Source organism: Chiloscyllium plagiosum, unplaced genomic scaffold, assembly GCF_037043375.1.
Source record: "Chiloscyllium plagiosum isolate Xiang-an unplaced genomic scaffold, Cpla_swu_hap1 HiC_scaffold_37, whole genome shotgun sequence".
Classification (NCBI taxonomy): Eukaryota; Metazoa; Chordata; class Chondrichthyes; order Orectolobiformes; family Hemiscylliidae; genus Chiloscyllium; species Chiloscyllium plagiosum.
This window is the reverse complement of record NW_028270175.1, coordinates 8057516-8073071: the sequence shown is the minus strand read 5'-3', so window position 1 is coordinate 8073071 and position 15556 is coordinate 8057516. Positions and strand designations below refer to the sequence as shown.

General features: G+C 45.4%; 1 protein-coding gene across 2 annotated transcripts in view; it reads left to right on the top strand.

The window, feature by feature from the left end:
- The window catches only part of h6pd (hexose-6-phosphate dehydrogenase (glucose 1-dehydrogenase)), an 83432-nt gene that overhangs the window by 37965 nt on the left and 29911 nt on the right, over positions 1 to 15556 (top strand). The gene's annotated exons all lie outside the window — the stretch shown is intronic.

Genomic DNA, 15556 nt, shown 5'->3' with positions numbered 1-15556 from the left:
CAAGTCCATACCGACCCTCCGAAGAGTAACCCACCCAGGCCCATTCCCCTACCCTATATTCACCCCTGACTAATGCACCTAACCTACACATCCCTGAACGCTATGGGTAATTTAGCGTGGCCAATTCACCTAACCTGCACGTCTTTGGATTGTGGGAGAAAACCAGAACACCCAGAGGAAACCCATGCAGACAGTCACCCGAGGCTGGAATTGATTAACCTGAAAACTAAAATATGTTTTCTGCTGAATACACCGTCGGCAACACAAAATTGACCATCAGTTATTGATCTCATTCGGAGGTGCTTTTCAGTGGTGGGACACAGCTGAAGAGGTTGTATATTCCACTTCTGACAAGGGACTTAACCAAGTTAATTGGGTAAAATTGTGGTTGACTATTAGGGATGGCAGTAAATGCTGGCTAAGACAGCGATGCCCTCTTGTTCCGTGAATGAATTTAAAAGCAATGGCCTGTTCTTGTCAGTTCAGTGATTTCTAATTAACTCTAGAGTGGCAGTGAAGTGGGAGGTTGGTGTGGGCCGCGCACTCTGTGAGAAAGTTTGAAATTCAATAGAATTTACTTTAACAGCACAGCACCGTCTGAATTTCCCATTTTAGCTGTGCCCATGTAGATTCTGGAATCGCTGTTAGGTTGAGAAAAGCAATGATCGTGATTGCTGAGTTTCAGCATCATGCCTACTGCACATTGTGAACCGTTGTGATGAAAGATGTGGTAACATGAATTGTAATCGCTTTGCAAATCTGGATTGTTTTAAAAAGAGAGGCAGGTGGATGAGAAGTTTCATTTTAATGGTCAACAAGTCACTCTGGAACAGTAACGTAACTCCAGCATTACTCAGAAAGACCTTAAGACCATAAAACATAGAAGCAGAAATTAGGCCATTCAGCCCATCAATGTGACTCCAGACCTTTGTGTGTTTAATAGAAAGATGTTTTTGCTAGGAAGAGTTTGTTTTCAGTTCACTTCAGAAGAATCAGGATTGAGTTCAAAAGCAAGTTTTATTTTTTCTTTGAGTAGGAGTTTTGTAGTCACTCCAGCAGAAATGTCTAAATTATGAAGTTTTCAAGTCTGGAAAGTTGGGATAGAGCTCTGATAATGATAGCATTGAGAGAATTTATGCATTCAGATGTATAAAGAAATCTGTAAGACAATAAGAAATAGGAATAAATCATTCAGCCCCTTGAACCTGCTCCATCATTCAAGAGGATCATGGCTGATCCAACATTCCTCACAACCATTTTCCTGCCCTTTTCCCCATAAATCTCGATTCTCTGAATGATCAAGAATCTATCTCGACCTTAAATGTACACAAGGACTCTGTCTCTGTGGTAAGAAGTTCCAAAGACTCAGAACATGAGAGCAGATTCTGAAAAGAATCATTATCTTCACAGTCCAGGGAGTTAAGTAGAAACCTAAAGAGTTGAGATAAGAGTGTAGTTTCTCTAGACTTGAGTTTGGAAAGGGATGTTTTCGGGAAATGAGTTGAAACTTTGCATTGAAGTTCATGTGAGGAGCCTTCTGAGTAAAGCTTATTTTTATCTATAGCTTGGTTTCTTTTTCTTTTGTGTAATAAACTTATGTGTTCTGTTGTTGAATACCACTTGCAGCCTGAGGTGGAGATATTTCAGTGACTAAACGCCATGTTAATGAAATAAATTTATACAATCATATGATCTATCAAACCAGGTTTTCTTTTGGGATCTGACTTATCCAAAAGTACGATAGCTCTTTATTTATTCATGGGATGTGGGTGCTACTGGCTGGGCTAGTGTTTATTGCCTGTCCCTAGTTGCCCCTTGAGAAGATGGGAGTGAGCTGCCTTTTCGAACTGCTGTAGTCCATGTGCTATGGGTTCACCCAGAATGCCCCTAGAGAGAGAATTCCAGGCTTTTGATCCAGTAAGGAATGGTGATATATTTTCAAGCCAGGATAGTGAGTGGCTTGGAGGGGAACTTGCAGAATGGTGGTATTCCTATGTATTTGCTGACCTGGACTTTCTAGATGGAAGTGGTCATGGGTTTGAAGATGCTGCTTAAGGAGCCTGGGTGAGTTTCTGGCTTCATTTCAATGTGGATTCCTGAGTTTCATGGGTAGAGGTGCCAGGGGTTTTTCACTGCATATGATCTGAGATGGTTTAGTTAAGGGTCTGTTTGGTAGATTAGAGAAAGAAAGTTGTCAGGGGCTGGGGCCCACAAGTACTATTGAAAATTGTGTGAAATAGTTTGAAATTATTTTCAGTGAAAATGGGACCTGATTGGAGAGTGAACATGTGAGCGTTAAGGAGTTGGTTGGGAGAAAGGTTCACATTTAAAGAGTCATGAGAATATAACGCTTATTGAAATCTAGTGAAGCACAATACTTAGGAGGACATTAGAGAAATGTTTGTAGACAATTATTAAGTAGCATAAGGAGAGCAAGATGGTATCAGAATAGGTAGCTCTGATGTGGAGCTAATTCAATGGTGTCCTACTGTGTCAGAATTGCTGTGACAGTATCTAGGACATTCTAACTCCATAGCTGAAGGCGGAATGATCTGACAGGTTTTAATTTCTTTACATTCAATAAAAGAAGCAATCCCAGCTGTTCACAGTGAACTGCTGAGAGGTAGATTGGAAAATGTCGATGTCAGGTGCATGTTCAAGATCCATTCCGTCTGCTGGAATAAAGAAATCAGAGAGCTTTCTACCTTAACATTACAACTTTCACCGTCTGTTTGATGCCTTTCGTCAGTCCCTTTCACTGTATTCATTTCAACTCCCCCGTCAAATTTCTCACCCTGTTCTTCAAATAAAGCAAAGAGCTTAACAGCAAATATTGCCTCCCAGGGGCTGCCAAGGATACAGTTGCTGAGAATTGTCAGTGTAGAAATAAGGTCACTTAGCCCTTCCGGTCTGAGCTCAACCCCAGCCCCTGATTTTATCGAACCCCATTAACAGAACGGGAGCAGCGCCTGTATCTGAGTGATGCTCAGTTATACATTACCCCAACACCAGGAGGAGCTGATCACCGAAAGAGCAGAACAAGCTTGAGGGGTAGAATTGTTTGCCCCCTTCCTGTTCCATGCCCCTGTGTTTACCCAGAGAGTGGTTAGAATGCAGAGCTTGCCATTACTTAGTGGATTTGGGGTGTGATTCACAAAGATTAAGTTAGGGTGGGTTCAAAAGAGATTTACCAAGATGTTGCTTGGTATGGAAATTTTGACGTATAAGGAAAAGTTGAATAGGCTGGGACTTTTTTTAACTGGAGCATAGGAGGTTGAGGGGTGACCTGATAGAGATTTATAAAATCATGAGGGGCATAGATAGTGTTACTGGTAAGTATCTTTTCCCTAAAATAGGAGATTTCAAGACTGGGGGGCCCATATTTACAAAGTGAGAGGAGAGAGATTTTAAAAAGACATGAGGGGCAAATTTTTTATACAGAGAGTGGTTCCTGTGTGGAATGTACTTCCTGAGGAAATGGTGGGTGCGGTCACAGTTACGATGTTTAAAAGATACTTAGATAAATACATGAATTGAAAAGGTTTGGGGGGATATGGGTCAGGAGCAGGCAGGTGGGACTAGTTTAGTTTGGGATTATGTTCAACATGGACTGAAGGGTCTGTTTCTCTGTTATACAATTCTTGTTCTTATCTGGAAGCTAGATAAGGACATGACAGGGAAAGATGTAGACTGTTATTTTGAATATATTCTCTCAAGTGCAGATATTGCCATTCGGCCCATTGAGTCTGCACCAGCCCTCTGAAGAGCATGCCTCTTAGACCCACCCCCTCTGCTATCCCTGTAACCCTGCATTTCCCATGGCCAATCCACCTAACCTGCACATCTTTGGACTGTGGGAGGAACCTGGATCACCTAGAGGGGACCCACACAGACACGGGGAGAATGTACCAGACAGACAGTCACCCGAAGCTGGAATCGAACCTGCGAGGCAGTAGTGCTAACCATTGAGCCACTGTGCTGCCCTTATTGGGTCAGGTGAAGTTGGGTGGGAGAGAGGTTTTGATCGGTTTCTGTGCAGTCCTGCAGTGTGCAATAAGCCAGTGTAAACAGTTGCATTGTGTGTGTGGGGGGGATGGAAGTGGGGGAAGGCAATGACACACCGGTAATTTCACAAAGTGGCCCAGAAACCAAGGCTAATGTTCTGGCAACAATGGGTTCAAATCCCTTGCCAAGTGGTGAAATTAGAAATAAAAAAACATCTGGAATTACTCTGGCAACCATTTGTTGCTTCTTACAAAAAAAGAAACCATCTGATTCCTTGGTGCAAATTAGGGAAAGAAATCTGCCATCCTCTGTTGTACATGTAACTCCAGACACACAGCAATGTGGGAAACAAAGTAAGGAAACCAGATGGACCACTGGCATTGACTATGCAGCCAGACCACATGAAACCCAGTCCTCTCAGCCCTACAAAGGCCTTCTTGCCAACATCTTGCCAAAGTGAGAAGATCTAGTGGCAGCAACCCAGATGCCACCATCACCATCTCTGGGTATGCCCCATCCCACAAAAAGCTGGAATCCAATTTGAGCAAGTAATATGGAAGGCTATTGGAATATTGGCCTTTATTTTCAAGGGAGGGGTGTATAAAAACAGTAAAGTCATTGCTAAAACTACATGAGGCATTAGTTAGACCACACATGGAATACTGTGAACAATTTTGGTCCCTTTATTGAAGGAAAGATGTAATGGCATTGGAGGCAGAACAGGTTAAATTCACTAGGTAGGGAGGGACTGATCTATCGGGAGAGGTCATGTCAGTTGAGCCTGTACTATATTTTTGGAGTTTGGAAATATGAGAGCAAACCCTAGTGAAGTATCTAATATTCTTAGGGAGCTTGACAGGGTGGGGGGGAGAAAGGTGGGAGAGTCTAAGTTGGAGGGCATAAAAGGGGTTCGTCCATTTAAGACCAAGATGAGGAGGAATTCTTTTTTTTGAGGGTATCACAAAGGACTGTAGTTAAATATATTCAACACTGAGATAGTTCCTTCATCAGCAAGGGAACTGGGGTTACGGTGTTAAGGCTGGAAAGTGGAGTTGAGGATTATCAGATCAGCCATGACTTCACAGAATCATAGAATCCCTACAGTGTGGAAACAGGCCATTTGGCCCAACAAGTCCACACTAACACTCCAAAAAATATCCCATCGAGACTCATTCCCCTCCCTATTACTCTACATTTTCCCATGACTAATGCAGGTTGACTGGTCCCCAAATCTTGATGGATTTCAACCCAAGTTTTAAACAGAGTGGCTAATGCGATAAATGATTAATTTCTTTTTAATTTTCAAAAAAAACCCCTAGATTTAGGGAAGATTCAATTGAATTGGAAGATAGCAAGTGTAACTTTATTCAAAAGGGGAGGGAGACAGAAAGCAGGAAACTACATGGTCAGTTGACTAAATATTTGTCATAGGGAAGATGTTAGAAGCTGTTGTTAAACACATTAAAGCAGGGCACTTAGAAACTTTCAAGGTAATTAGGCAGATTCAACATGTTTTTGTGGAAGAAAAACCATGTTTAACCCATTTATTGTAATTATTTGAGGAAGTAACATTCTGTAGATAAAGGGAAACTCGTGGATGTAACGTACTGAGGTTTTATAAGGCATTTGCTATGACGCCACATCAAAGATTATTGTGGGAAGTAAAAGCTCATGGTGTAGAGAGTAACATGTTGGTGTGGACAGAAGAAGGACATGAAACAGAGAATAAGAATAAATAGGCCTTCAAAGAATCATGAATTTCTTTTTGAAAAGTAGCGAATGACTATAGGGTAAAGGTTAACTTAAGGAAGATCGAGTTACTCCATCAACCACCACTAAATTCTGACTATGCCTCACACACAGTAACAATCAATAACACAGCCTCGAAGGCTCTAACCTGTCCTGGAAACGGAACCTGCAGAAATGTCCGCATTGACATTGCATTCAGTTACTGGAGGGAGCTCAGTTTCTCCCATTTACACAGGAGACTCTGAAGGATTTGAGATACAACAAAACCTGCTGTGTACAAAGGTGTAGTAAAGTCTATCCTTCTTTATACCTGTGAGGCACGAACTGCATATTCTAGTCTTATTAAGCAGTTGGATAACATCCCTGAACACTATGGCCAATTTACCTGACCTGCACATCTTTGGATTATGGGAGGAAACCAGAGCACCCGGAGGAAACCCACGCAGACACAGGGAGAATGTGCAAACTCCACGCAGACACAGGGAGAATGTGCAAACTCCACACAGACTGGTATCCCAGACTGGAATCGAATCCAGATCTCTGGTGCTGTGAGGCAGCAGTGCTTGACACCATGCCACCCCTGAATGGTGGGGTACTCTCAATGGGCTGAATGACCTCTTTCTGCTCCTATGTCTTCTGGAGTTGGTAAGGGCCATTCTGATTTGTTTTAAGGCAGAGGGCATCACTGGGTGGAAAGGGTCTGGAAAGGGGTTCCCTGTTGGAGAAAACACCATCAAAAGGCAGATGTGGCCTGTTCTGATGAACTGAACTGGTCTCATTCAGTCTCATTATGTTCTGTGCTGCTCTGGTGGCCAAAAAGTCATCGAATCACAAAGCCAATGGCTGCAGGAGCTAGTGCAGCTTTTCTTCCCAGTCAACCAGTTCAGAGATGTTATTACACACCTCTGGAGCAAGTGGGACTTAAACTCAGGCCTCCCAGTCCAGAGGTAAGGACACTACCACTAAACCACAAGAGGCCTGCCATAGCCCAGCACACAAAACTGCTTTCCAAATCTGATTCAAACCCGTGGCAGTGTAAGGGTCTTGGTAACAATGACATGACGTTATCTCCATGAAGAACCCAGCTTTGAAATATAAATATAAAATATCAGCTCTTTTTGTTCCACTCTGCACAATTTATGACCTATAATGAGTAGGCATTGTTTCAAAACCTTCTGGGTCCCTGGAGTTTCAAACTCTACTGAAAAATATTCCTAGTTGTGCCCTTGAAATCTAATGCAGGGTAATTGTGCTTCCCATTAAAACAGCTATTCAGGGATTACACTGTGTTCTGCATCTTATTTTAGGGGACACTGTAAATGCTCACAGTTCAGCTTTGTTGGCTTTGGCAGTGCTGAGTCAGTCTCTCTGCGTCTAATCATCGAGCACTGGTGAATCTGCAGTATTGATTAATTTAATTAGTCTTTCATGCATTGACTGAGGTACAAGGAAGGAGTACAGACTACTGATGTCAATTGACAATGCACAAATGCAGAGGCACAGCATCAGCAGACAACTTGCAGAACTGGTGCTGTTTCATTCACCTGTACTGTACAGCTTGCTGTCATTGAGTGTGATGTATAGATACCCCTGTTAATGTACACTTCCCAGAGTGCTACTTAATACTGCCCTTGACCATACTTTAAAAAAGAACAAATGATTCTTTCCTCGCGTTTAGAAATCGCCTGTTCTGAATCAAGCTGACCTCTATTTTACTTTCCCAGAACACATTAGTAAATGAATGAGTGATATATCAATGTTGCTCCAAAGTCATAACTTTGTGAAACTGGGGCAGCAGATTCACTATTGCTTTGTGTGCATGCGTTTGTGTGTGTGTGAAGAATATTTAATTCTCTCTCTCAGTGCTGTGTTAACTGCGTTTATTTTTATCAAGTTTTCTCCTCAATTGGCTGCCTACCAAGTGTGACTCAGAGGGTGAGCAATTGGTCGGTTTGCTTCCAGGCCTTAATTGGACAGTAGGAAGCCCCATTCATTAGAGACGCATAGTCAACAATGAACTCAAAGTTTCTAAGCCATTCATACATGGGGAAGCACTGGCCAAGTGGTGTTATTGTTGGATTATTAATCTAGAAACCCAGGGAATATTCTGGGGACTGGTTTTGAATCGCCACCTGGGCAGATGATGGAATTTGAATTAAAAAAAGAAATCTGGAATCAACAGTCCAGTGATGACCCTGAATCCAGTGTCAATTGTCAAGAAAAACCCACCTGGTTCACTAATGTCCTTTGGGGAAGGAAACTGCTATCCTTACCCAGTCTGACCCACATGTGACTCCAGACCCACAGCAATGTGGTTGACTCTTAATTGCCCCCCTGAGCAGTTGGGGTGGGTTATAAACCCTTATCCAGTGAATGAATATTAAATGGAAAAACCGATCAGCACTCCCCCCTCCTCCCCCCACCATGGATCTTCCCTCTATTTGAACCGGTGCAGACTACTTTGGGAGTTCCCTACAGTGTCACCCCTTGAATGCAGGTTTTATTTCCTGCCACTTACCGAATTAAACCCCATTCAGGTTTGATATGAAAGTGGCCACTTGGTCGAGTGCATCAGTCCCTGGGGGCAGGTGACCCACATCGCAAAGAGCTTCCACCCCATTGGGTAGAAGGGTGAGATCAGAGCTGTGAGATCTGTTTGGGCATTTTAGACTAAGATTGTTACAACTTGAAATTGAAAGAATTCTTCAAGGTCTGTTGTAATACGGTGGAAGATAATTTGGGTGGTGCCAGAATCTTGCACAGTTTCAACTGGATCTTTGTTTTGGCAGAACACACTTGGGGACATATGTTGTGCTCGTCACTTTGGCAAGGTTTCTACATTTTTTGGTAGGAAGTGAAGGTGTTTTATCCCAATGAAGAATTTCAATTGGTATGGCACCTCATTGGTGGAGAATGCTATAGTGTTGCATGTCTTGTCCTTCTAGATATTTTTAATCAACCTGTAGCAAGTGGGTCTTGAACCTGGCCTCCTGATTTAGAGGTAGAGACATTACCTTTGCACCACCTAGAGATGTACAGCATGGAAACAGACCTTTTGGTCCAACTCGTCCACGCTGACCAGATATCCTAAATTAATCTAGTCCCATTTACCAGCATTTGGCTCATATCCCTCTGTACCCTTCCTATTCATACATCCATCCAAATGCCTTTTAAATGCGGTAATTAGATTACTTACAGATTACTTACAGTGTGGAAACAGGCCCTTCGGCCCAACAAGTCCACACCGATCCGCCGAATCGTAACCCACCCAGACCCATTCTCCTACATTTACCCCTTCACCTAACACTATGGGCAATTTAGCATTGCCAATTCACCTAACCTGCACATCTTTGGACTGTGGGAGGAAACCGGAGCACCCGAAGGAAACCCACGCAGACACGGGGAGAATGTGCAAACTCCACACAGTCAGTCGCCTGAGGCAGGAATTGAACCGGGTCTCTGGCGCTGCGAGGCAGCAGTGCTAACCACTGTACCACCGTGCCGCCCATTGTACCACCACTTACTCCGGCACCCCATTCCATTTACGCACCACCCTCTGCATGAAAAAGTTGCCCTTTAGGTCCCTTTTATATCTTTCCCCTCTCACCCTAAACCTTTGCCCTCTAGTTCTAGATTCCCCCATCCCAGGGAAAAGACCTTGTCTATTTACCCTATCCATGTCCAAAACTCTGCTACGGCCGCGCTTGGAGTATTGTGTACAGTTCTGGTCACGGCATTATTGGAAGGATGTGGAAGCTTTGGAAAGGGTTCAGAGGATATTTACCAGGATGTTGCCTGATATAGAGGGAGTGTCTTATGAGGAAACACTGAGGGTCTTGAGGCTGTTTTCATTATAAAGAAGAATGACTTAATTGAGACATATAAGATAATCAGAGGATTAGATAAGGTGGACAGTGAGAGCCTTTCTCTTCAGATGGTGATGGCTAGCACTTGGGGACAGAGCTTTAAATTGAGGGGTGACAGATACAGGACAGATGTCAGGGGTAGTTTCTTTAGTCAGAGAGTAGTAGGGGCATGGAACGCCCTGCCTGCAACAGTAGAAGACTCACCAACTTTAAGGGCATTTAAATGGTCACTGGATAAACAAATGGATGAAAATGGAATAATGTAGGTTAGATAGGCTTCAGATTGATTCCACAGGTCAGCACAACATCGAGGGCCGAAGGGCCTGTACTGCGCTCAAATGTTCTGTGTTGTTACAATGCCGTGGTGTAATGCTAATATTTGGTTACTGAGTGAGTAGAAGGAGAAAGAAGAACTACCACAGGATGATGCTCAGCTTGAGACCTGAGAAACCTTTGTAACCTCCAGCAGCCAGGAGGCTGTCCCCTTGTGGCGAACCAATGGCTGTTGCTTTGAAGTTTGATCTTCACGTTGCCTTTGAGGTTCAGTTTTCCTGTGTGGCCTTAGTCCTGAAAAGGAAACACACATCAATTGGAATCTCAGATATGTTGCTGCCTGAGTGCTCAGTTACTTTGTGAGAGTTGATATAGCACTCTGATACTTTTCATGGCCATAATTATTGGTCCTAATTTTCAAGGTTTATTTGTGTGGTATTAGAATTTTTTTTCTTTATTCATTGGATGAGGCCATCACTGGTTGGGCCAAAATTTATTACCCATCCCCAGAGGGCAGTTAAAAGTCATCCACATTGTTGTGGGTCTGGAGTCACATGTAGGCCAAACCAGGTAGAGATGGCAGTTTCCTTCCCTAAAGGACATTAATGATCCAGATGGGTTGTTCCTGATAAGCAGCAATGGATTCGCAGTCACCATCAGATTCTTAATTTTAGATTTTTATGAAGTAAAATTCCACCATCTGCCATGGCAGGATTCAAACCCAGGTCCCTAGAACATTATCTGGATCTCTGGATGAACAGCGATAATATCGCTTGGCCATCGCCTCCCATCACATCTCGATATAGGCACATTGGCCTCCAAGTGGCACAGACTAGTAACTGCTCAATGTATAAGGCATACTTGTGTTTATATAGCATCTTTCACAACTGTCTGAAGCATTTGATGTAGTTTTTGAAGTGTAGGCACTGCAGTAATGCACCCGCAGCAGCTAATGCACCCTCAGCAAAGTCCCCCACAGAGCAATGTGATAACGGCCAGATAATTTGTATTGTGTGTAATGTTGACTGTGGGACAAATATTCACCCATTACACCAGGGATAACACCCCATTGTTCTTTGTAACAGTGTAATGGACCTTTTTTATGCCTCCCCAAGCAGGCAGGTGGTATTGACTGAAAGACAGGTCCTCTGATAGGGCAGCACGCCTTCAGAACGGCACAGAGACTGTAGGTCCTCCAACAGGGCAGCACTCCTTCAGTACGGCACAGAGACTGTAGCTCATCTGACAGGGCAGCACTCCTTTAGCACGGCACTGAGACTGTAGCTCCTCTGACAGGGCAGCACTCCTTTAGCACGGCACTGAGACTGTAGCTCCTCTGACAGGGCAGCATTCCTTCAGTACAGCACTGGGCCTGTAGCTCCTCTGACAGGGCAGCACTCCTTCAGTACAGCACTGGGCCTGTAGCTCCTCTGACAGGGCAGCATTCCTTCAGTACAGCACTGGGCCTGTAGCTCCTCTGACAGGGCAGCACTCCTTCAGTACAGCACTGGGCCTGTAGCTCCTCTGACAGGGCAGCATTCCTTCAGTACAGCACTGGGCCTGTAGCTCCTCTGACAGGGCAGCACTCCTTCAGTACAGCACTGGGATTGTAGCTCCTCTGACAGGGCAGCACTCCTTCAGTACAGCACTGGGATTGTAGCTCCTCTGACAGGGCAGCACTTCTTCAGTACAGCACTGGGCCTGTAGCTCCTCTGACAGGGAGGCACTCCTTCAGTACAGCACTGGGATTGTAGCTCCTCTGACAGGGCAGCATTCCTTCAGTGCAGCACTGAGATTGTAGTTCCTCTGACAGGGCAGCACTGCTTCAGTACAGCACTGGGCCTGTAGCTCCTCTGACAGGGCAGCACTGCTTCAGTACAGCACTGGGCCTGTAGCTCCTCTGACAGGGCAGCACTGCTTCAGTACAGCACTGGGCCTGTAGCTCCTCTGACAGGGAGGCACTCCTTCAGTATGTCACTGGGATTGTAGCTCCTCTGACAGGGCAGCACTGCTTCAGTACAGCACTGGGCCTGTAGCTCCTCTGACAGGGCAGCACTCCTTCAGTACAGCACTGGGATTGTAGCTCCTCTGACAGGGCAGCACTCCTTCAGTACAGCACTGGGCCTGTAGCTCCTCTGACAGGGCAGCACTCCTTCAGTACAGCATTGGGATTGTAGCTCCTCTGACAGGGCAGCACTGCTTCATACAGCACTGGGCCTGTAGCTCCTCTGACAGGGCAGCACTCCTTCAGTATGTCACTGGGATTGTAGCTTCTCTGACTGGGAAGCACTCCTTCAGTGCAGCACTGGGATTGTAGCTCCTCTGACAGGGCAGCACTGCTTCATACAGCACTGGGATTGTAGCTCCTCTGACAGGGCAGCACTCCTTCAGGGCAGCACTCCTTCAGTGCAGCACTGGGATTGTAGCTCCTCTGACAGGGCAGCACTGCTTCATACAGCACTGGGCCTGTAGCTCCTCTGACAGGGCAGCACTCTTTCAGTATGTCACTGGGTTTGTAGCTCCTCTGACAGGGCAGCACTCCTTCAGTACGGTACTGGGATTGTAGCTTCTCTGACAGGGCAGCACTCCTTCAGTACTGTACTGGGCCTGTAGCTCCTCTGACAAGGCAGCACTCCTTCAGTATGGCACTGGGATTGTAGCTCCTCTGACAGGGCAGCACTCTTTCAGTATGTCACTGGGTTTGTAGCTCCTCTGACAGGGCAGCACTCCTTCAGTACTGTACTGGGCCTGTAGCTCCTCTGACAGGGCAGCACTCTTTCAGTATGTCACTGGGATTGTAGCTTCTCTGACAGGACAGCATTCCTTCAGTACAGCACTGGGCCTGTAGGTCCTCTGACAGGGCAGCACTCCTTCAGTACGGCCCTGGGCCTGTAGCTCCTCTGACAGGGCAGCACTCCTTCAGTACAGCACTGGGCCTGTAGCTCCTTTTACAGGACAGCACTCCTTCAGTACAGCACTGGGCCTGTAGGTCCTCTGACAGGGCAGCACTCCTTCAGTACGGCACTGGGCCTGTAGCTCCTCTGACAGGGCAGCACTCTTTCAGTATGTCACTGGGATTGTAGCTTCTCTGACAGGACAGCACTCCTTCAGTACAGCACTGGGCCTGTAGGTCCTCTGACAGGGCAGCACTCCTTCACTACGGCACTGGGATTGTAGCTCCTCTGACAGGGCAGCACTCCTTCAGTACAGCACTGGGCCTGTAGCTCCTCTGACAGGGCAGCACTCCTTCAGTACGGCACTGGGGTTTCTGCCTTGGTTTTTTGTTTAAATGTTGCTGCGCAGCCTAAGCAAAGCAGCACTAAGGTGAGAGTGAACTCCAGCTAACTTGCATCAGAAGGTTATATATTAAATTCAGGAATGATTGGTGTATTTCCCCAAGCTCGTTCCCCTTAAGCTGTGGATGTGGAGACTGCGCTGACTCACTCCAAGGTTTTCTGTCTCAGGATATCTGACCTTGGTTACTTCCGGTTAATTCTGTAGAAGCCAGCCTTCCTTTGCAATGCCGTCTGGAATGATGCCAAGAATCCTCCAAAATATCCTTTCTGCTGGTGCCTCACTCGAGTGCTGCAAGGAAGACACAAAACTGGAAAATGGGAAGCTGATCTTTCGCTGCTTTAAAAAGCTGCTGACTTGCTGCTTGGTCCATCCTCAGAGGGCAGTGCACCTCTTAGTTCTCAGGAAGGGTCACCAGACCCGAATCGTGAACGCTGCTTTCTCTTCAGAGATACTGCCAGACCTGCTGAGCTTTTTCAGCAACTTTGGTTTTTGTTTCTTTCTCTTGGTCCTCTACCACCCCAGCCGTAGAGACCCCATCAATCAGCCCCAAGGTATCTCGGTTACCATCGCACATCACCTTTAAATCATTTTGAGATGTTCGGGTTATTTTGTAGCCAAGTATTCAGAGCTGATGCTGCCAGCAGTTCATTTCTTGCTAACTGTTTGGATGAATCATCCATCAGTTGAATTGGTTAGATTGTTTGTAAATTGTGTAGTTATTTTGTCATCTCAGAAGAACGCGGAAACTACCTTTAAATTAGAGTCCAGTTCTGGGAAGAAATGTTACAGAATGACAAACTGTGATATGGTTGGTTTCTTTTGTTGCCTTGAATTAAATACTGTAATCTTACACACCCCAGCGTGTGCACACACACGCACACGCACACACACAGACCCCGACGCGCGCGCACACACACGCACATATACACAGACATAGACACACTCACCCCCAACACACACACTAACACACACCCCCATTGCGCACACACGCACCAACACACACACACACACATGCACACAGACACACTCACCCCCAACACACACAGACAGACACACACACCCCAACACACACGCCCCCAACACGCACAGACACACACACGCACAGACACACACACGCACAGACACACACACACACACACACACACACACCAACACACACCCCCAACTCACATGGACACAGACACACACATACCCCAACAGACACACGTACCGACACACACACACACCCCAACACATAGACATACACACACACACACACACACACACACACACATTGACATACACAATCATAATATATACATACACATATGGTGACACAGTGGTTAGCACCACTGCCTCACAGCATCAGGGACACGTGTTTGATTCCAGCCTTGGGTGACTGTCTGTGTGGAGTTTGCACATTCTCTCTGTGTCTGCGTGGGTTTCCTCCCACAGTCCAAAGATGTGCAGGTTAGGTGAACTGGCCATGCTAAATTGCCCATAGTGTTCAAGGATGTGTAGGTTGGGTACATTAGTCAGTGGAAATATAGAACAATATGGTAGGGGAATGGGTCTGGATGGGATACTGTTCAGGGGGTTGGTGTGGACTTGCTGGGCCAAATGGCCTGTTTCCACAGTGTAGGGATTCTATGCATACATACACAGATACCCACACAATTCATGTCGAGATTGTACTCAGTACTCTCTGAGGAGAATATTCCTTTTGCGAATCATTTCTTTGGAAGCTCTGCGAGAATAATTCAGAAGATTACGTACTGATATTGTTGGAATCTTTTCCCCAGAGTTGAAATGTCCAATACCAGGCAGCATGCATTTAAGTTGAGAGGAGATAACTTCAAAGGAGATGTGAGGGGCAAGTTTTTTTACACAGAGAGTGGTAGGAGCCTGGAATGTACTGCTGATGGTGGTGGTGGAGACAAATATGGTAGGAGCATTTAAGGGACTTTTAGATAAACACATGAATATGCAAAGAATGGAGGGAAGTGGACCAAAGGCAGGCAGAAGGGATTAATTTGATTTCATGTCATGTTCGGCACAACATCGTGGGCTGAAGGGCTTGTTCCTGTGCTGTACTGTTCCAGGTTCTATGAATAACTTGTTTGAATTTATGCGGTACTTGTTCAGTGTTATCTCATTGCTCACTTTTGTGAATAACTCTCTTGCCATGAATATAACTTGCTTATTAGTTTTGATTGTTACAACACGTTTGTGGTGTGAGACAGAAATATTGCATCCACTGCGTGATCAGCAGGAATGTTTTTCCAGTGGATCTATTTTCTCTGTCCCAAACCCAGGAGCTGCCAGATCAGAAGAGGCATTGGCTTGCCGGCGGGTAATGCTTGTTTGCGGTGAGATCAGTAACATAG